Genomic DNA, 21,985 nt, shown 5'->3' with positions numbered 1-21,985 from the left:
AAATAAATTTTGATGAAAAAAATTATTTTTTGTTAAAAAATTATTTTAGCAAACCTAAATTGTATTTACAGCTTTGCCATATATTTTGGATAGTTTGGCACATATAGCATGGGAAGCTGTATCCAGGGTTTTTTTTTTTAATACAATGCCAATTATTCTAGGAACAAAATTTGAGTATTTTATGCCAAGTTTATTTCAGTTAGGAAGATCGAATACACACCTTTTACTTTCTGACCCTGTCACAGGCTTCTTCCCCACCAGAACCTGCCTAAAATACATATTTCAATCCAGATACACAGCTCCCAGAACTGGCTGTTTTGTACCCAAAATGTTTCCTGCATCCCTATTATTTATATATTCAGATTTTAAAAAGGGAGAATTTGGAAATGTCAGCCTAACATTTTTTTATTATTATTTACTGTTCAGATTTATATGCTGCTTTAACACAACCTGCTTCTAAGTGGCATACATTCCAGTTCAGTAAACAGTTTCTTTTAAATAGTAAAAATATTACACTCAGTATAACAATACATAATCAAATCATATCACACTGAAGAAACACGTACCAAAATAAAACACTGTTTGTAAAGCCAGATCCTAATGCTTTCCTAAATATTAAAAGAGATATTAAGAAAATTAATTGGCCTGAGGGCTGATTATAGGAATTTTAGGTTAATAAAGTCTCCTTTAGGTTAATTGTGGCTCTTAGTTGTGGATAGTCCATGTAGTTTTCTTAGCTATAGTGTGACATAAATGTGTGCCAGATCTTATGGGGATGGTGGAAAATTATCTAGAAAAGATCAGATTTAATTTAAAAAGACATTATTTTTTAAAAAATACTTTTTCATTATTTTCATTTTCAAAAAACAATTGTTACATAAGAAATTGAAAGAGCCAATTGAAAAAGCCAAATGGAGCAAATATTTTCAAAATACCTGTGTGTGTGTGTGTGTGTGTGAGAGAGAGAGAGAGAGAGAGTTTGTGTGGATTGAAAATTAACTGTTAAAGTGACAATTTGTCAAATAGTTCAATATGTCAGATATTAAAACCAAATAATGACATTAATCTGTGACTATACAAGGTAGAAAAATAGTTGCAAATAATATCTTGTTTTAATAATGGATATAGAGCAATTATAGGTAGTCCTCAACTTAGAACCATTTGTTTAGTGACTGTTTGAAGTTACAACAGCACTGAAAATAGTGCCTTGTGATTATTTTTCACACTTAAGAACTGTTGCAGCATCCTTATGGTCACATGATCAACATTTGAATAGTTGGCAACTGGCTCATATTTATAATGCAGTGTCCTGGGATCATGTAATAATCACCTTTTGTGATCTCTGACAAGCCTAGTCAATAAGCAAGCCAGATTCACAACAAGCGGGTTACTACTAACTTCAAGCAATCACTCAATTTTTATTACTGTCACTATATTAAAAATAAAAGCATTAAAAACAATAAAAATAGTAAAAAATAAGAAAGACAGAGTAATATATTGTGATTGGTGTTGAGTTAACAGTGGGCAGTTAAAGTTTGCCTAATTTTACATACAGCATAACAGAATTTTGCCACATTCAGGCAAACTACTTCATACCGATCTGATAATAGTTGTTGCATGTAAAACAGATCAGTACTTCCTGGATATTTTATTAGGTAAGGTATTATAAATTGAATCTGTGAATCCTTATAGAAGATATACTATAGGAGGGCATGAACTGTAGATTCAATGACCCCTTGTCAACAGGGGCACAGTCTCAGTCATATAGTATTTTTTGTATCAGCCCTCTAAAACTGCTGTGTGTGTTATTAACTTAACAGTTGCAGTGATCTACTTTACAACTATGACAAGAAATATTGTAAAATGGGGCAAAACACACCTAACTATCTCGCTTAGCAACAGAAATTTTGGGCTCAATTATCATCATACATTGAGGACTCCCTATACCAGGGATGTCAAACTCACAATGTCACGTGATTGCAACTTTTTTGCCATTGCCGGCAATGGGATGGACACGGTTTTGCTATGATGCATCTGGCTTCAGGCCAGCAGTTTGACACCCCTTCCCTATAAACTTAATTTTATGGATAGAGTGTACTGTACTAGCTTCTCTGTTGTGTTGCTACCTCCTGGTCTGAGCTGCGGAGGCTGTTGCAGTAGAGTTCCTCAAGCGTATAGTTTAAAAACCTTACCTTGACTCCAGGCTGAAGAGTAGAGGAAAAGAAAACAAGCAAGAAAAAATCTCTGCAGCTTTGTGCCTTGAATAGCTGGAGGAAAAAAAATCAGCTCAGAAAATTTAGCCACATGCAGCAAAAAACAAAACAGAAGCTAGGTCTTTGCAAAGCTTTTAGCTGTTTGTCTGAATGTCTATAGCACCCTGATAGGACTGGCCTTTAGAGTCAGATAAAAGCTTTGAGAGGTGATCTAATGAATACAAATGGGCTGGTTCTTCCAAAAAAACTGCAATCAAATGGTCTTTCTTATTCCAAATAATATATATAATAATACAGGGAGAACTATTTGATGATTCAAAGGCACTGACATGGAAGGTTAGCTGGCAAAGGAAGAAAGCCAGAGTAAGGCTAAAGAAAATAATGGCTTTGATTTATTATATTACTAATTAGAGAGCTGAATATGGTGGAAAATAGATAACTTTTAGAAAATAAAGTAACATTATAATTGAATAGCTAAGATGTGTAACAAGACTATTAGACTTTGGTATGAAAAGGGAAAAAGGGGGAAGTTGAGATAAGGGAAATTTTGATCACCCAATATAAAATATTTGGAAATCATAAATAACTGTTTTTTTTCTTTTCTTTGAATATTGATGGGAAATTAAAGTTTATGTATAGGCTAAAAAGTATTGATAAATGTAAAAGAGAGTGTTTTTACTTAGTTGAAAATAAGAATGTTGTTTGCTCAATATGAGATATTTATGTATATTACTGAATTATTGGTTAACCCAGGTAACACTTATAATGGTTTGGACTTATTAGAGGGGATACAGTATTATTAATTAGATGGTTTAATATGGGGGAAAATAGATAGCTTTTAGAAAACAGAACAAGACTATAATCAAATAGATAAGATGTGTATTTAGAATATTAGACTTCGTAATGAAAAGGGAAAAAGAAGTTGAGATAAGGGAAACATTGGTCACCTAAATATAAAACACTTGGAAATCATAAATAACAAATGTTAACTTGAATATTGATGGGAAATTAAAGCTTGGGGGGGGGAAGCAATAACAGGACATTGATTGTATAATAAGCTAAACACTATTGATAATTGTAACAAAGATGTTTTTATTCAGTTGATAATAATAATAACTGTATTAGCTTAATATGAGATAGTAGATATTAAGGGAAAAAGAGGAAATATTTGATGTTGTAACATGAAGTTCATACTAAAGATTTATGTATGCAATTGAACTATTAATCCAGTCATCATGTTGCTTTTTAAATACTCAATTGTAAAATGAGAAAATTAATAAAATATTATAAAAAAGAAGCTTTGTAAGTTTCCAGTTTCTGTCAAGTTTTTTGCAGCTCATTGCTAAACTTTCTGACCCAAACTTTTTTCTGCAGCTGCTCAAGATGAAAGGATGCAGAGAAAGTTTCTTTGTTTCCTTCTTTCTGTCTTTTCCTCTATCTTCAGCTTGGAGTCAAAGAAAGGTTTTAAAAGGGATAGAGATAGGAGGGCAGAGGTCAGGAGTTTAGTTTTAGTTTCCCTCCCAGCTTTTCTTTCTATTTAAGAAATGTGGCTTTCTCCAGCAGGATGGCTGTAGAATCCACTGGACGGGTTATTACAGCCTTCCTGCCCAGTAGACTAGGTCAGAACTTTGGCCACGCCCCTCCTTTGGGTGTGACTCCAGTTTTGGCTTAATCTCGAGCCCGGTAGCATCTAGTTTTCAAGGATCCGTAGATAGATTAGTCTAGAAGAAAGTGAAATTCCCGAATCTAACTTCAATCCTCTCTATTTGGCTGAATCTCAAATTTGACAAGGTGTCAGGAAAATGGCCCCTGGTTTCTGGCTCAGAGCTCCGAGCCTCCGGCCGAATTGCGATCACCTGAGGACTTCTTCCTACAATGCGCTGAGCGTATTGAGCTCACTGCTTCAGATCACACAAACAGGCTGATTTTTTCCTCTTGAGCCTCGGAGCTTTTGTCAGGCAGCAGCAGCGGCTAGACTTTACTCAGCTGAGGCGCGCAAAGACTTACGGCGTCCGGAATGGCCTGAGAGAACCGTGGATCACCTTCCCTAGCCTCACGAAGGAGGCGCGAAGTCGCAGGTCGTTTAGGGAGCTCTCCTTGGCCCCCACCCCCCACCCTTTATCTGAGCTTATTTTCCCAATTTACCTCAGCTGGGGAAGAAACCGTTAGGGAGCGCGGACGCCATTTTAGCCTTGTGTTTTTTCACTGACTGTTGTCAGTTAGGGGGTGTGTCCTTCAGCCCAGGCGCCATCTTGTGTGTGTTCCCTGTCATCCTCCATCTTAGGTGGGTCAACCATCGGGGATTTCAGGCCCTTCTATTGAGTGAAGGGAATATCAACAGCACATATATGTGTGTGTGTGTGTGTGTATGTATGTATGTATACATATACGTATACATATACATATACACATATACACACACACATATATATATATACGTATACATATACATATACATACATACATACATGCATATGCATATACATATACATATACATATATATATATAATAGAGAGAGAGAGAGAAAGAGAACTATCCTGACACCCTTGGGTCTGACTCATCGGCCCATATATTGGGGGGGGGGAATACAATTTACTCAGCTCGCAATTACTGCTTACAAATTTCTCTCAGCACATCTGTGTGATTGCCATCCAAAAACTCAGGTGAAGGAGTGAGAAGAAATTCTACTTTATTCCCAACTGTTCTACTAAGGTGGCATTTGTCACCGGCTTAACAGGCCCTTTCTCTCTTAGTGAAGCACCTGACTGTCCGGCCATTGTGTTGTGTACAGAGCGAGGATTGTGATCTTTCCATCTCTGTCATTGGTCTGCATGTTTGTTTTCCCCCCACCTCCAGGTATTTCCTACTCAGTATATCTGGCCCACAATGGCAGACGTTGCCTCACATTCAGCTACACAGGGTTCCAGAATTCCCCCCCCCCACAACAACAACAAAAGCGCAGATCTACCGAATCTGAAGCGGCGGGGAAGAAGAAAGCCAAAACAAAACCTATCTCTCAGAGGGAGCCCTCTAAAACAGCTGAGCGAGAGGCCTCGAGGAGACATTTGGCACTGGAAAAGCAATTCTCTAGGGCCCAAAGACTTAGATCCAATGAGGCTGACATGGTTTCCCCTGCCCCATTGGAGGCCCCTATGGCCGAGCCTACTTTGGCTCCTCCTCAGGAAATCCTAAGATCTTGGTCTCCTCTGGGGGAAACTGAGCAGATTGGTTCCCCTCACTCCTCATCACCTGCATCTTCACCAGATCATGTTCCAACTGGTCCCCTAGTGCCAGATCCCAGGAGGACATATGGTCTGCTCAATTTCAGGCTTTTATGCAAAATGCATTCAATCAATTTATGTCATCCAAAGGGCAACTAACCTTTCAACCTCCATCCCAAAAAGGGCGGACCAATGCTTCTGCCACGGATGTTTCCGAGACCTCCTCACAGCTGGGAGAGGTGGAGTCGATGGACTTAGACATAGCTGACATGCCCTTATCAGAGGATGAAGAGGCTACTCCCAAGCAGACAGTAAATTCAGGTCTTTTTTGACCCCTCTCTTCTTAAATCCCTTCTAATCAAAGCGATCACTACTGTCAATCTAACGTCTGTACAGGAGGAAAAATAACGGAGGACAAGTACATTCCTTGCCCAGAGGTTTTCCGCACCTCTGTGGAGGAACAATGGTCCTCGCTGGCAGCCCCATCTACTTCCAACAGTGTGGAAAAGAAGCTGTTTAATGTCTCTCCTTCTTTTTCCTCATTGTTGGATGTTCCCACGGTTGAGAGTCCTCTGATCTCATTGTTCTCTACATCTGCTATTCCAGGGGACATGGCAGAGGCCCTGAAGGCGGAAGACAAGAAATTCGAACTCTCCGTCGGGCGCATCTGGCCTTGGCGGCCAAGGCAGCAACTTCTTCCTCTTTCTTTGCCAGGGCTTGTATCGTGTGGCTTCGCGAACTACAGGCCAGAGTCCCTCAGATCAGGTCAGAACACATCAAACTTTGGCCAAAATACTGGCTGCTTCACAATACATGGCTGACGCCTCCTTACACGCAACTAAATACTCAGCAAGATCTATAGCAGCCACAGTAGCCTCTCGCAGGCTTCTATGGCTCAAACATTGGAAAACTGACCTAAAGGCCAAGTGGCGCCTGTCCACCTCTAAGTACAGTGGGACACTCTTGTTTGGATCTATCTTGGATCCACATGTTAGCGAGGGCAAGGACAAATGCAAGATCTTAGTCCACCCCTCAAAAAAGCTGGACAGGAGACCCCCACAGGAGTTCCGTAAACAAGGCTTCCGTCCCAGCTGCCCATGGGAGTGGAGACAGCCCTTTCGGCCAGGGCAATCCTGGAACTGGTCAAGAGGCTCGCGATCCTTCTACTCCAGCAGGATCGTTCCCAGGATCGCCAAAACACAGGAGCCAGAGGCCAATTCCAATCTAAGCGTCCCTTCAGGGGAACTGGAGGTCGTCCTTACAGGCGGGCCAAGTGATGCCAGGGAGGACTCTCCCATCGGGGGTTGGCTAGAAAGGTTCAGCGACGTCTGGGAACTGACCACCTCCGACACCTGGGTATTAGAAACCTTCAAGTACAGTCTCACCCTAGAGTTCTATTCTCCCCCACCAGACCGCTTCATCAGGTGCCCCCTCTCCCGAAACACTACCAAGGCAAACTTGGTAGCCTCGGCCATTTCACACCTGATATCAATTCAAGCCATAGAACCAGTGTCAAGGGACCAGGAAGGAAAAGGATTCTACTCCATTCTCTTTGTGGTCCCAAAGACCTCAGGAGGATGGAGGGCGATATTGGATCTAAAGGAACTGAATTATTTCTTAACCTACAGAAGGTTCAAAATGCAGTCTCTAAAGTCCATATTAGCCAGCATCAGGAGGGGAGCCTTCCTCTCCTCAATAGACCTCACGGAGGCGTATCTACATATTCCCATTCACCCCCAATATCGCAAGTTTCTCAGGTTTTGCTACATGCACCGGCATTACCAATACAGGGCCTTACCCTTCGGTCTATCCTCAGCCCCAAGGGTCTTCACAAAGATACTAATAGTCATAGCGGCTTATCTCAGAATGATGCCAGTGTGCGTACAATTTTACCTGGACGATATCCTAATCAAGTCCAGCTCCCTCGAAACAGCACAGTCAGACATTCAGACCACAATTCTCTTCAGAATCACGGATTCTCCGTGAATTTCAAGAAGAGCCACATCACTCCCACAAGGAGACTTCAACACCTGAGGGCAATAATAGACGCATCACTTTGCAAGGTATATCTTTCTCAGGAGTGTCGAATCAGCATCAGGAAGCTGGTCCATCAAGTACGGAAGGATAGGAGGGTGTCTCTGGCACAACTGTCAAAGCTCCTGGGGAAAATGATATCTTGCATGGGCATCGTTCCGTGGGCCAGACTCCACTCCAGAATCTTACAGTAGTTCCTCCTTCCTTATCAGAGACAGAACCTCAGTGCTTCCAACAGGAAGGTCACAGTTCCACATCACACATTACGGTCCCTACATTGGTGGACATCATCTGCGATGACCAAGGGAAGCATATTCAGAGAACCAACCCGGGTCACTCTCACAACAGACGCAAGTCTGTTCGGTTGGGGAGCTCACCTGGAAACTCACCTAGCTCAGGATCAGTGGAACCGCTCGGATCTCGCGCACAGCATCAATTGGCTCGAGCTTCGGGCCATACACCTAGCCCTCCTTCGATTCTCCCCTCTAGTAAAAGGGAAACATATCCTCGTTTTGACCGACAACGTGGCAGCAAAGGCCCACGTCAACAAAGAAGGAGGGACCCGGTCCTGGGAACTGATGCAAGAAGCATCGGCTCTGGGTCTTTGGGCAGAGTCAAATTTGGGTTCCATCAGGGTGGAACATATTTCAGGGGAGGCAAATCGTCAAGCAGACTCCCTGAGCAGAGCCAAGGTGGACCATGCGGAATGGCGACTGGATCCGGCTCTGTTCGAGGAGATCTCACGAAGGTTCGGGCGACCGCACCTGGACCTATTTGCCACCCCGACGAACACACAGCTCCCCAGGTTCTTCTCCAAATTTCCAGCACGGGGAATGGAGGGAACGGGTGCCCTTTGATGTCGGTGGCCAGCGCAACTTTTGTACACCTTCCCACCACTTCCCCTGATACCGGCGACCATACGCAAGCTGATCCTGGAAAGTGCAGAGGTAGTCTTGATTGCTCCACATTGGCCACGGCATCCGTGGTTTGCCGACCTTGTGGATCTCTCGATATCACCTCCGTGGTGGATTCCTCCGGACCGAGTGCTCCTTAGCCAGGGCAAACATCTACATCCAGACCCACAGTGGCTACAACTAGCCGCTTGGCACTTGAGCAGGAAAGTTTAGCCAGGCAATCCTACTCATCTGGGGTGATATTGATGATTCAAGCATCGAGGCCTCCTTCGACGAACAGGATCTACGACGCCACATGGAGAGGATTCTGCAAGTGGTGTTCTATACATAGGTTAGAGCCGCTCTCGGTTACTATTCCTAATATCCTAGATTATTTGTTGGAAGGCTTGAATAAAGGTTTGTCATCCAGTACTATCCGCAGGCAACTAGCGGCCCTTTCAACGGTCCTTTCCTGCGACAATTCAAGTCCCTTGTCACAACATCCGGCAATCAGTGCCTTTCTAAAAGGAGCAGTCAATACAAGACCTCCTGTAGTGCATCGATATCCTTCTTGAGATTTAACCAAGGTGCTGCAGGCTTTGACATCATCTCCATTTGAACCTCTCAGTTCATGTTCTTTCCACTACTTGTCTTTAAAAGTAGCTTTTCTAGTGGCTATTACCTCAGCTAGAAAGATCTCGGAATTAGCCGCGCTGTCAGTCAGGGGGGATCTATGCACCTTCTTCGAGGACAGGGTGGTCCTTAGACCAGATCCATCGTTCATTCCAAAGGTTAACACTATCTTTCATAGATCTCAGGAGCTAATTCTCCCTAATTTCAGTCCCAATCCCACACACAGGTTGGAACGTCAGTGGCACAAGTTAGACGTACGCAGGGCTCTGCGTTACTATGTAAAATGTACTTCATCCTTCCGTAAATCGGAGGCCCTATTTGTATCCTTCCAATCCTCGACTATGGGGAAGAAAGTTTCCTCTTCAACTATAGGTAGGTGGATTAGGGCTTGTATAACTCAAGCCTATTCTTCTCAGTCAATCCCCGTTCCTTCACACGTTACGGCTCACTCAACACGCAGCGCTGCTGCGTTGGCCGCATGGTCCACACAAGCTTCGGTGGAGGAGATTTGCAGAGCTGCAACGTGGTCTTCTCCTTCGGCTTTTGTCAGACATTACCACGTAGATTCCTTTGCGGCGGCTGATGCTTCATTTGTACTCCAACAGGTTGTCTCTTCTCAGGGTCCACTAGCCTAGACTCTCCCTCCCGAGGGGACATGAGGGCTTTGGTATGTCTCATCCGGTGGATTCTACAGCTATCCTGCTGGAGAAGGGGCGTTGTCTTACCTGAATGCCTTTTCTCAGCAGGATGATGTAGAATCCACACATCCCCATACAAATAGTCTAGGCAGGTGATTAACAAAAGGAGCCACTACGTGGAATTCATCAGAACTGCTTCGTCTCGTCAAAACTGGAGTCACACCCAAAGGAGGGGCGTGGCCAAAGTTCTGACCTAGTCTACTGGGCAGGAAGGCTGTAATAACCCATCCGGTGGATTCTACATCATCCTGCTGAGAAAAGGCGTTCAGGTAAGACAACGCCCCTTCTGGGGGAGAGAGGGAATTAAAGCAAGAAAAAAGTTATGGAAAGTTTGTAGTCTCCTGACGGCTATCTGACGGTGCTGATCAAAACTGGATGCAGTATTCTAGGTGTGGTCTTATTAAGGTTTTATAGAATGTCCCAAAGGTGCTTTTTCACAAGGCAACTGGACTTTCTTGTTTTTCTTTGAAGATGTTTCCCATCCAAGAAGCTTCCTCAGCTCTAACTGGATGGTGGGGAATAGAAGGATTTATACTTCTTGCAGACAACTGGTCATTTGCATTCCAGTTGCCTCATGAAAAAGCACCTTTGGGATAACTATGACCTGGATGACTGAGAATCTCCATAGACCTTTTATAGAGTGGTACTAATATCTCATGTGATCTTGATTCAATCCCTCTGTTAATCCAGTTTAGTATTGCATTGGCTTTTTTAGCTGCCTCCGCACCCTGCTGGCTGATGATTGTCCACTAGGACTCCAAGATCCCTCTCACAGTTACTGCTATTGAGCTAGCTGTCATTTAATCTGTACGTGTACTTCTGGTTTTTCTAGCCTAAGTGTAAGAATTTACTTTTCTCTACTTTCCTGGCAGCGGTGTAAACTCATATCAACTCCACTGGTCATGTCGCAGAGGATTGGGGCTTGGCAATTGTCTCAATTTTTAAAAAGAGAAATAGAGATGACCCTGCTAATTACAGACCAATAAGTCTGCTAAATATAATCAAGCAAACTCTACGCTAAACACCTCCAAGATAAATTAAAGGAGTGGCTGGATCTTGAGAACTTGATTGCTGAAGAGTAAGCTGGGTTTAGAGAGGCACCATAGATCAGTGCTTAGTCCTCCATCATTTGATTGAAAAATATGCATCAAATAGATCTGTATCATTATATAGATCTATATATTATATAGACCTCAAGGCAGCTTTTGATACCGTTACCAGCACTAAGCTATGAAAAAAGCTGGAAGCTGCTTTGATTGATCATAGGCTTTTCCATTTGTTGTGTGCCTTACAGAATGAAACATCCCTCAAGGTTAGGTGTAATATGCAAAAGGGGTTAACTGGGTACATTTTGCCCCCCTTGCTTTTCAGCTATATTAATGACGTGATAAAATGGTTAAATAAAACAAATTACGACCCCCCCAAAAAATAGGTGATCGAAGCATCGCCCTGCTGCTCTATGCAGATGATGCTGTGATCCTCTCCAGGACATCTGTAGGTCTGAAAAGAGCCTTGAGACCCCTTGTCTAATATTGTAATTACAATAAACTGGACATAAATTACTAGAAAACCAAGGTCATGGCCTTTGCAAAAAGGCCAAAATTCTGTTCATGATGTCTTAAATGGTCATAATATAGAGCAAGTAACCACCTTTAAGTATCTGGGGTGATCATCCATGCCAGTGACTCAAGAAAACCACATGGTGAATATGCGGCTGCCTCTGGCCAAAGATCAGCCAACACTATTCTCAATTTTTTTCCACACAAAGGGAGGAAAAAAATGTTTCTGCCACAATTAAGCTCTTTCAGGCCAAGTCACTAGCATAGCTTCTTTACAGAACCTTGCTCGGACCTTCAGCTTCATATTTCACACTATTGGAAAGAGTTCAATCCAAATTTATTAGACCAATTCTCCAGGTGCTGCATTGTGTCTCAAATGCACTTCTGCATCTGGAGACAGGATTATAAAAGTCGAAGCAAGAATCTGTATACCTTCTTGGCTAAAGTTTATTTTTTTCTGCAAGGCCTTGCTCCATTAATCCTCCAAGACAAATTCTCCTCTCTTCATGGATCAAGGCTGTTTGAGTCCAACCTTCCCAAACTAGGCTTTTCTCCAGCCTCAATACTCAAGTTGGACTACAACCAAGCAAAACAAACCTTGTGACAAAGGATAGAGGACATCGAGAGGCAAGCAGACTTAGGGAAAGCTCCGTTGTTTCTGGCTCCAGACTGTATTAGATATGTTGTTACTCCTGCCAGTTGTCTTAGCCAGAACCACCATAAAGCAGGGTGGATAATAATTGATGATTTTTTCATTTTTTTAAAAAAAAAATCAGATTTTTTTTATTTAAATTAGATTTTGTTTTATTTTTATAAAATTTATTTTAATAAAATGCTTTTGGACTGCTATGCTATGTAGGATGGGTGAGGTAGGCCCAGTCCCCCTCTGCCATTTCAAAGCCAGGGGGGAGTGATGGTGAAAGGCTCTGCTGCTGCTGTGTGCTCCTGGAGGGGCTTTCTTCGTGCTTTGCCCCCAAAATCATCTGCCCCGTGGCAGCCGCCATCTTCTCCACCAACTCTCCCATGGCTTGTGCCATGGCCAGGCAGCGCAAGCCTCACCTGCCACCATCTTCCACCAGCCCTCTGTCGCTGCCACTGGGGAGAATGGGAAGGGCAGTGGCTCTGCACAGCGATGGAGAGCAGAGAAGAGCACTTGCTTGCTGCCCTGCATTGCCCCACATCTTCCTTCTCCATTTTGGAAATGGCAGCCCCATTTCCTGCCGCTTCTCCTGGCGCTGCTGTAGAGTTTGTCGCACCACTGCCCAGCTCCTCTCCCTTCCTGAAAGCATTTCTTCACTAACTTGCTTTCCAGCTCTGGCACGTTTCTCTCCTGCTGCAGGGAAATGGAGTTTGTGGGACTAAGCAAATTTCAGTCAGACTTACAACTTCCTGTGAGATCTTTTTTTTTTTTGCAAGAAGTTGGAAGGGGAGTGAAAGGGAAGGTCGCCAAGCAAGGAATGGCCTGGCTGGGGGGGGGGTCTGAAGTAAGCGGGGTGCATGGGAAGCTCCACCCCCTCCACCTGCCTTGCCTCATTGTGGCAGTGAGATGGGACGGAGTGGGCAGGGTCCTAATGGGCCTTGTGTCACTGCCACATCACCAGCTGTCCCATTAAAGTGAATGGGACTGTTGGTGAGTCAACAGCGGGTCCGAGGAAGAGCCGCTGCGGGACAGAGATGACAGTTGCTCTTTAAAAATTATGATTTAAATTGAGTTGATTTAAATCAAGTCTTTTTACTAGTGATTTAAATCATGATTTAAATCAAATCCACCCTGCCAGAAAACATTCTCGCTTGCACATTGCCATGCGCTTCCAACCGCACGGCAAGTATAAAAAGATACACGTGATTAATCCACCATAGCTATTTTACACAACTAATGCAGCAAACCCTTTTGCATTACTACTCTTTTGCATTTTAGTATTTAATGACTATGTTCCTCATAGTTTAAAGATTAATATTATAGTTAGGCCATGCTGTTTTTTGCTCATATGTAACTGACATATTGTGATTTTAATATAGATTTTATCTGTTATTTATTATTTTATTCTAGAATTTTTAATTGGATATTCCTTGAGTGTTTTTAACTTTTTCTTATCTTTGGTCTTTGACTGTAATAAATTTACTTGACTGAATTTGACTTTCTCTATATTGAACTTCATTTTATTAGATAGGGACCAGTGTTCAAGTCTGTTGAGATCCACCTGGATCTTGAGCCTATTATCGAGGTTGTTGACTATTCCTGCCAGCTTATATCATCTGCAAATTTGATAAGTTCCTCTTCTGTTCTCTCATCTAGATCATTTATGAAGAAATTAGAGTACTGTGCTTAAGACGGAAATTTGTGGTACCCCATAGCTTACTTCCCTTCCTTGGTTTTTGTGATGTCATTTTAAGGAGATTAAAATATGGCTATATCAACAATCAGAAGTAGAACCAGGAGGATTGAGTACCTTGGGAAGACCTGAACATTTATCTCTTTTTTCCATTAAAGAATGTTCTTTTAGTGTTTCATGTGTTTTAGAGATTATTAGATACTTTGAAATGCACAGATGCACGTGTTTAGAACAGCTGTGACTTCAAACTATTAATCCACTAGTAAGTGAAGGTGCTAGCATAGAAAATGAGACTATAAGTTCAAGGCCTCCTTTATGCATGAAAGTTGACTGGGTGACTTTGGGCCAGTCTCAGCCGAACCCATCTCACAGAGTTGTTAGGAAAATGGGAGGCAGAAGTATTAGGTGTGACCAGTACCCTAGGTTATAAAAGACAGCTTTATCTGGAGCAGCTTACATCCGGCAATAATACCTTTACTACTACGCGGCTCCAGATCATTTGTTGAAAGTCTGAGGGGGGGGGGTGGTTTCCTTTCCCCTTCTCCTTGCCCCAGGGTTCTAGGGACCATTGCCCTTCGTCTGTTCCACCTCTTCTCCCTTAAGGGCTTCAGCGCTGCAGCTCAAATTGCTGAGGCTTCAGCCTTCGTCAATTCCACTTCCTTAAGTGGCTTCGATGCTGGGCTCAGCGCCGTAGTTCGGATCTTTCCTTAGCCTCCCAGGAAAGATACGCAAGGCTCCTTGGCCTCCAACACATTTCTCCTCGCCTCGTTTGTCACAGCTGCCATTTTGGCTGCCGCAAACAAGCCGCAGCGGCCATTCGGAATTCTGGAGGGGGGGAGTTCCTTGTAAGGCCGTTCCTTCCCGTTACGAGTGAGGGGGGGAAAGCTCACACAGCAGCGTGAAGCAGTTTCAGCCCCCTTTTACTGGCTGTTGTGATCGGCCCAATTGCTGAAGATCGCGATCCGATCTGGGCGGCTGCCATCTTGGCCACGCCCTGTTCTTATTGCCTGAGGGGATTGTTGAGCCTTTCGGTCTTTCGTCGCATCGAAGCCCACTCCTCCGACACGGCCACATTTCAGCCACCGCTAGTCTTTTCCTCCCTGACCGCTACCATGCTTGGGATTTCACATAGGCATCATTAATCCTGTACAGCTGTCATTTTAGCTGCCGTCTGCCAGGCCCGGCCTGTACCCCACGCAATCTCCCTGTGCGGTCGCCATTTTGGACATGTGGCCGGCTGCTCACACAAAAGAGGTCCGGCAGCGAAGCCTACTCTGTGCTAAGCAACTTGGGCCACTCTCGTGCGAATTTTTGACCTGGCCACCATAAGATTTTAGCAGGCTGCACACCAGTTGGCTGTCACGGCCTCTGCCGCAGTTTGACCCACCCGGCGAGCGTGCTGACATCTCCCTCATCGCCTCCAAGGGTTCTATGTGCAAACGGGCTATTATCACGCAAATGATCTTACCACGGCTGTAGACATGACCAGACCCCAAGGGGACACTGAGTTACCAGTCAGGTAGCCAGGGGAGCAGTGTATATTTCCAGCTGCTTTAGCCAACCCGCCAATTGATCCCCTGCCAGAGCTCCCTCTCAGTACTTCCTGAGATAGCTCTTGTCAGGATGGAGGACTCCATCGTGCTCCAATCTACGACCATCACTTCCCCATCCACTAGCCAGGAAAGGCACAAATCCAGGGGAGCAGTGTATGCTCCAGCTGCTTTAGCCAACCCACCAATTGATCCCCTGCCAGAGCTCCCTCTCAGTACTTCCTGAGATAGTTCTTGTCAGGATGGAGGACTCCATCGTGCTCCAACCTACGACTATCACTTCCCCATCCACTAGCCAGGAAAGGCACAAATCCTCCAAACAGGAGGCAGCAGGCAGGATCAAGGCCAAGGCAACGGCCATTTCCAGGAAGCCTTCCAAATTGGCAGAGAAACAGGCAAGCAGAAGGCACCAGGCCCTGGAGAAGGAGTTCTCCAGGGCGCAGAGGCAGGCCAGGGCAGAGGCGGAGCAAGGGACTCCAGACTTTGACCTTCCGCTGGGGCCTTCGACCTCTACCCAGGGGGTATGGTCCCCGCAGGACAATCCCATGACACACACCCCTTCCTCCGGGGCAGGTCATGATATTATCAACCACACAACTGCATTCAACTTGCGGGCCGCACATCTCGGCCCAGAGGCCACCTTTACCCCTATGGCTGCCGGGCTCGGGGGTTGACCCCGAAGGCACCCCTCCTGACAATCACCTTGAGGCCCTGATCTCTGAGGAGGTTGACTGGGCTCTTGCCTCAAGGTCTATCGCATGCCCAGGACAGAATCAATGGCACCCGTACCTCCGTCTTATTTTTCCCAGTCAGGGCCCCCAGGTACCATGGTTCCCCCTCACCTTCCCATTCTTCGTATAGCAGGGCTTCTTCTCCAGCAGAATGCGACATCCCATGGTCTGAGGAAGAGGACCTCCCCTCCAGAGCCTCCACCTGGAGGTCTCTTCAACCCAGCCCTCTTTTTGCCACTGCTGCGCAAGGCCAGCATGACAGCCAACATAGGTCCCGATCAGGTCCCTCAGCCAGGCCTTCCGCCCACTTCAGACCCAAATCCGGTGTTCTTTGAGACTGTTACGACTCAGCACCATGTCCCTTGTCCATCCCTCTTCCTGGAGGTACCAAAGGTGGACGAGGTGGCACAGCAGTTAGAGTGCAGTACTACAGGCCACTTTAGCTGACTGTCTCACCAGCTCAAGGTTGACTCAGCCTTCCATCCTTCCGAGGTAGGTAAAATGAGGACCCAGATTGTTGGGGGCAATGTAAATATCTATCTATCTATCTATCTATCTATCTATCTATCTATCTATCTATCTATCTATCTATCTATCTATATTGCTTACTGGTGTACACCGCTTAGAAAGTGCTTGTACTTAAAGCGGTATATAAGTCTCATAAATAAATAAATAAATAACCTTTGGCCCCTCTCTTGTCCTCGTCCACAGTGTCGGGAGATATGGCTGAGGCACTGAAGATGGAGGACAGGAGATGGGAACTGGGAACTGGCCTTCTGTAGGACCCACCAGGTGGCGGCATGGGCGATGAGAACGACCACTTGTGCTTCCTTCTTTACCAGGACCTCGCTCCTCTGGCTTCGTCAGCTTCAAGCCAGAATCCCTCCAGAGGAGATACGCACTCATCAGGATTTGAGTAAGCTGGTCGCAGTGATAGAGTATGCCTCTGATGCTACTTTGCAGGCAGCCAGATTTTCCTCCAAGTCCATTGCATCCAATGTCACAGCACATCGGATGCTATGGCTTAAACATTGGCAATCCGATGCCAAATCCAAGTGGCGTCTGGCTGCGGCCCCTTATCAAGGAGGGCATTTGTTTGGAGAAGTCCTAAATCCTTATTTGACCGAGAATAAGGATAAGCGGAAGGTCATGACACATCTCAACAGGTGGACTGACAGGTGCGCTAACCCCTACCCTCGCAAGCAGTCCTTTCGGTCAGGAACAGGCTCGGGAGCCTCACAGCCCCTTCACGGCCAGACAGGATCGTCCGTCCGATAGACCTGGTTTCAGACCCAGGCAACAGTACCAGGGCAAACGGCCCTTTCGTGGGGGAGGTCGCCCCTTCAGGAGGTCCAAGTGACTCCCTGGCTGCCCCTCCCATAGGTGGTAGGCTATCCCTCTTTTTCCACCAGTGTGAGTTCACTACCACAGAATCCTGGGTCCTCCAAACCATCCAATTTGGCCAGACGCTGGAATTCATGTCCAGCCCACCTGGGCGCTTCATCTCTTGCCCCCAGTCACGGAATTCAATCAAACGGGGCCTCATGCAAGAGGCCCTTTGTCATCTTCTAGACATAAGAGCCATAGAACCGGTACCGGCTGGTCAGAAGGGAGAGGGATTCTATTCCATCCTCTTTGTGGTTCCCATGGCCTCAGGAGTTTGGAGGGTGATTCTAGACCTCAAGGGTCTGAATTCCCATATTGCATACCGGAAATTAAAATCCAAACACTCCACTCCATCCTAGGCAGCGTCAGAAAGGGAGACTTCCTGACGTCTATAGACCTCATGGAAGCGTATCTCCACATCCCTATCCTTCCTGACCACTACCAGTATAGGGCCACCACTACCAGTATAGGGCCCTGCCGTTTGGACTCTCCTTGGCTCCCAGAGTGTTCACCAAGATACTGGTGGTGCTCACAGCACACCTAAGACTGGTACCTGTACGCATTCAATACTACCTGGATGACATTCTCATCCAGTCCTCCCTTCTGGAGGCTCAGTCGGATCTGAATTTATAAATCCAGGTCCTCCAATAGCACGGATTCTCGGTGAACTTCCAAAAGAGTCAGACAGTTCCCTCGACCTGACTCCCACACCTGGGCGCCGTCATAGACACAGTCGGTTGCCTGGTCTATCTATCACAGGAGCATTGGGACAGTATCCAGGACTTAGCACTCAAGATATGCAGGGAACGCGTAGTGTCGCTGGCCCTACTTTCCCAACTCCTGGGAAAGATGGTTTCTTGTATCGCCATAGTCCCTTGGGCCAGACTCCATTCCAGGAATCTCCAATGGTTTCTGCTCCCCTTCCAGAGGTTGGGCACCAGTTCATCCAACCAAGAGGTAAGGGTTCCTGCCCAAACCCTGAGATCCCTCCATTGGTGGTTCTCGCCAGCGGTAGCCAGAGGGTCACCCTTTAAGGAACCCGTCCATCTCACACTTACGACGGACGCCAGTCTGTTCGGTTGGGGAGCGCACCTTCGGTCTCAGTTTGCTCAGGGCTGATGGTCTCGAGCAGACCTGGGACACAACATCAATTGGTTGGAGCTCAGAACCATACACCTGGCTCTCCGCCACTTCCACAACAAAGTTGCAAGGCAGCACGTGCTAGTTCTTACGGACAACGTGGCAGCAAAGGCCCACGTGAACCGGCAAGGGGGTACCCTTGGTCCTTCATGGCTGAGACCCAGTTACTGGGCTCCTGGGCAGAGTCCAACCTTTCCTCCCTCAGGGCCGAACACATTTTGGGGAAGGCGAACCAGCAAGCAGACTTCCTAAGCAGGTCAACTGTAGATCACTCCGAATGGCGCCTGCATCCGGGCCTCTTCGCAGAGATAGCGCAACGGTTCGGACAGCCTGTCCTAGATTTGTTCGCCTCTCTGACGAACTCGCAGCTCCCGAAATTCTTTTCCCGGTTTCCATCTCCAGGGGCAGAGGGAATGGATGCTCTTCGAGCCCCATGGCCAGGGGTCTGTTCTACGTATTCCCTCCTCTCCTCCTGATCCCGGTAATCATTCGCAAACTGCTACAGGAACCAGAGGAGATAATCTTTGTGGCCCCGTACTGGCCTCGGAGACTCTGGTTCACTGACCTTATGAACCTCTCCCGCTCTCTCCCATGGAAAATCCCACCAAATCGCGTGTCTCTCCACCAGGGGGTTCTACGACACCCGGAACCCCAGTGGCTACAGTTAGTCGCCTGGCACTTGAATGCCGGATCATGACCCAGAAGTCGTAGTCGACAAGAGTGATTTCCATGATCTAGGCCTCTCGAAGGCCGGCAACCAATCGCATCTATGACTCCACATGGAGGAATTTTTGCCATTGGTGCAGAAGGCGGCAACTGGATATCTCGGACTTGACAATTCCACAGATTTTAGAATACTTGCTCGAGGGTCTTGATAGGGGCTTAGCGCCTAATACCATTCGTAGGCAGGTTGCGGCACTATCAACCTTACTTACCTGTGCCAATTTGGTCCCTTTGGGCCAGCATCCCAGAATACGCACCTTTCTCAAGGGTGCCACCAACACAAAATCACCTGTGGTACATAAGTACCCCTCTTGGGAACTACCTCGGGTCCTACAGGTGCTCGCCAGACCGCCGTTTGAGCCTCTTATAACTTGTGCTCTACAGTCCTTGTCCCACAAGGTCACCTTCCTGATCGCTATCACGTCAGCCAGGTGCATTTCTGAGCTTGCGGCACTGTTGGTCTGGGATGACCTCTGTATCTTCCACCGGGACCAGGTGGTCCTTCGATTGGACCCCACATTCGTGCCCAAGGTCAACTCCCTTTTCTAGGGCAGATGATTGTTTTGCCGGATTTTTGTCCTAATCCTTCCCATGACTTGGAGCGGCAGTGGCACACACTGGACGTCCGTAGGGAACTATGCCGATACATCAAGTGAACGGCGTCTTTTCACAAGTGCAAGGTCCTCTTCTTTTCCTTTCACCCTGCCTATCTCGGACAGAAGGTGTCTGCCTCCACTATAGGCAGGTGGATCAGGGCTTGCATTGCGGAGGCGTACCAGTCATTTTCCCTGCCAGCTCCAGGTCATATCATGGCTCATTCCACTCGCAGTGCTGCGACCTCTGCAGCATGGGCCACTCAGGCGTCCATTGAGGAGATTTGCAGGGCTGCGACATGGTCTTCGCCCTCCCCGTTTGTTCGTCATTACAAAATTGACTGCTTTGCTTCCGCGGACGCCTCCTTTGGTCAGAGAGTCCTTCAGCAGGTGGTGTCTGGGGATATGAATCCGGCCTTGTCTGTTTCCCTCCCATTGGGATAGTGAGGCTTTGGTATGTCCCATTGGTGGATTCTCCATCTCCTGTGCTGGAGAAGGGGCGTTGCCTTACCTGAACGCCTTTTCTCAGCACGGAGATGGAGAATCCACTCCCACCCCTTAGGGCCCGTAAGACCAAGGTTAGGGGTCTGAGAGCCAACACGTCGGACTGTCGTCAGCTGCTTTTGCCCTCGTCAAGACTGGGTGTCCCCTAGCCCAGCAGGGGCATGGCAAGTTTGGGTGACTTGGTCTCAAGAGCAGGAAGACAGAACAAATCCATTGGTGGATTCTGCATCTCCACGCTGAGAAAAGGCGTTCAGGTAAGGCAACGCTCCTTTTGCTGTTCTAAAAAGATCTTATGTTTCTGGAACACCTCCTTGAATACATTTTTAAGCATAAAGAGCTGTATTTTGATGTTTATGTTTATTTGACAACAAGTAGGAGACAATTGTTTTATAATGCTTGTGTTCAAAGGAATCCTTTCTACTTGGGTTGAGTGTTTGGCATCTGCACTATTGATTCTTACTGTGCTTTGTTTTGTTTTTAGTTTAGTGAGTCAAAAAAGGCAAATTAATGCAGTCCTTGAACTAAATTTTGTTTAAACCCTCTGATAAAATAGATCCAGGTAACACTTGTTGAAGGTCAGGAGCTTGTATAATGTTGAAAATATGTCTGTTTTGAATTTAGGGGAAACCAGCTCCATTCAAACTAGTTCAACGTTCTATTTCCTTGAAAAGAAGGCAGCAGCAGAATACATGTGCAACCTACTCACCTGACTTTTAGGGAAAGAAGAGAAGTAGAAGAAAGGGAGGGAGGAAGGAAGGAAGTTTTAACTTACCAGGCAGGTATTCAACAGCAAGTAGTAATCATCTATCTGGACAAGGGTTTATTATTCAAAACATCCCCATGTAGATAAAGCCCTGGAATATCGTGATTGGCTATTCATGAAGAGGGAATGGGTGAGTCATGAAATTATGATAGTGGGTGAGTCTTAGTAGCTCAATCCCACTACAGTTCAGATGGTGTGGTAACTGGAAACTTAGAGTTCATTGGTAGGTGAATAAATGATTGGAAGTCATAAAGATATCAAAGAAATATTCTACAACTGGGATTCTAGATCAGGGGTCTTCAAACTTGGTCCTTTTATGACTTGTGGTCCTTTTATGAATTCTGAGAGTTGAAGTCCACAAGACATAAAGTCCACAAGACATTTATGACTTGTGGTCCTTTTATGAATTCTGAGAGTTGAAGTCCACAAGACATAAAAGGGCCAAGTTTGAAGATCCCTGTTTTAGATACTACCTTTGGGATTGTTCTTTCTGCTGGAAGTTCTAGCCTTATCTATTTAGTTGAGGTGGTCCACCTCAGAAGCCAAAAGATCTCTCCATTAGGAAAGAAAACATCTCAAGTGGAAGAATTGCCTCACACATGATATGCTATACATGCAACTATCTGAGAAGGAAATAAAGGGAGCTCCAGCATATGAGGATATCCTGAGTAAATTGAGTATTGAGGTAGGGTGTGTTGAGTAAGCATCCATCTTCTCTGGTCCCCTTCCCACTTCAGTGGATCTTTGCAACAATTTTGGCAGGTGTCTTTAAAAGTGCTGATGATAATCATTATATTAAATGGCAAAATGATCTTGCACAGTCAGTTTGGAAATAGTACAACTATGTCTGATACTACCTGTTTCATAATTATGGCTTAACTTACTGTGAAACCCAGAATGAAGTCTGCTCTGACAGGCAGCTTTTAAGCACATAGTCCATCTGTTATATGAACCACATCTAGCACTTTGATATGAAGATGCACCTATTTGTACCTGAATCCTGCAGAATG

The 21,985-nt window shown here is 45.7% G+C and overlaps 1 protein-coding gene across 8 annotated transcripts in view; it reads left to right on the top strand.

Moving 5' to 3' along the window:
• The window catches only part of LCORL (ligand dependent nuclear receptor corepressor like), a 211,449-nt gene that overhangs the window by 79,758 nt on the left and 109,706 nt on the right, over positions 1-21,985 (top strand). The window contains exon 1 of one of the 8 annotated variants that reach the window (XM_039326495.1): positions 16,477-20,466. The exons of the other annotated variants lie outside the window; for them this stretch is intronic. The gene's annotated coding sequence lies outside the window, so the exon portion shown is untranslated. Of the gene's footprint in view, positions 1-16,476; positions 20,467-21,985 lie in introns of those variants that run through there. 8 annotated transcript variants of the gene reach the window in all.

This window comes from Crotalus tigris, unplaced genomic scaffold (assembly GCF_016545835.1).
Source record: "Crotalus tigris isolate CLP2741 ecotype Arizona unplaced genomic scaffold, ASM1654583v1 scf7180000024341.3516292, whole genome shotgun sequence".
In the NCBI taxonomy this organism is placed as follows: Eukaryota; Metazoa; Chordata; class Lepidosauria; order Squamata; family Viperidae; genus Crotalus; species Crotalus tigris.
The sequence above is the reverse complement of the archived record's forward strand: the minus strand, read 5'-3'. Positions and strand labels throughout refer to the sequence as shown.